This window comes from Scyliorhinus canicula, chromosome 13 (genome assembly GCF_902713615.1).
Source record: "Scyliorhinus canicula chromosome 13, sScyCan1.1, whole genome shotgun sequence".
Taxonomy (NCBI): Eukaryota; Metazoa; Chordata; class Chondrichthyes; order Carcharhiniformes; family Scyliorhinidae; genus Scyliorhinus; species Scyliorhinus canicula.
The window spans coordinates 98230792-98231128 of NC_052158.1; positions in this window are offsets into that span (position 1 = coordinate 98230792).

Sequence of the window (337 nt, forward strand, 5' to 3'; positions counted from 1 at the left end):
TAAAATTCAGATTCGATTAGTTGCTATCTTACTGCAATCTAATCAATAATTTAATGAAGTGAATGGAGGCTTCTTTAATTTTCAGCTAAGAAATAACGAGGGCTTATGCGAAAGATATTGCAATCATGGTGGACTATTTTAATCATCACATGGGCGGCACGGTAGCACAGTGGTTAGCACTGATGCTTCACAGCTCCAGGGTCCCAGGTTTGATTCCCGGCTTGGGTCACTGTCTGTACGAAGTCTGCACGTTCTCCCCATATCTAACTGGGTTTCCTCCAGGTGCTCCGGTTTCCTCCCACAAGTCCCGAAAGATGTGCTGTTAGGTAATTTGGGC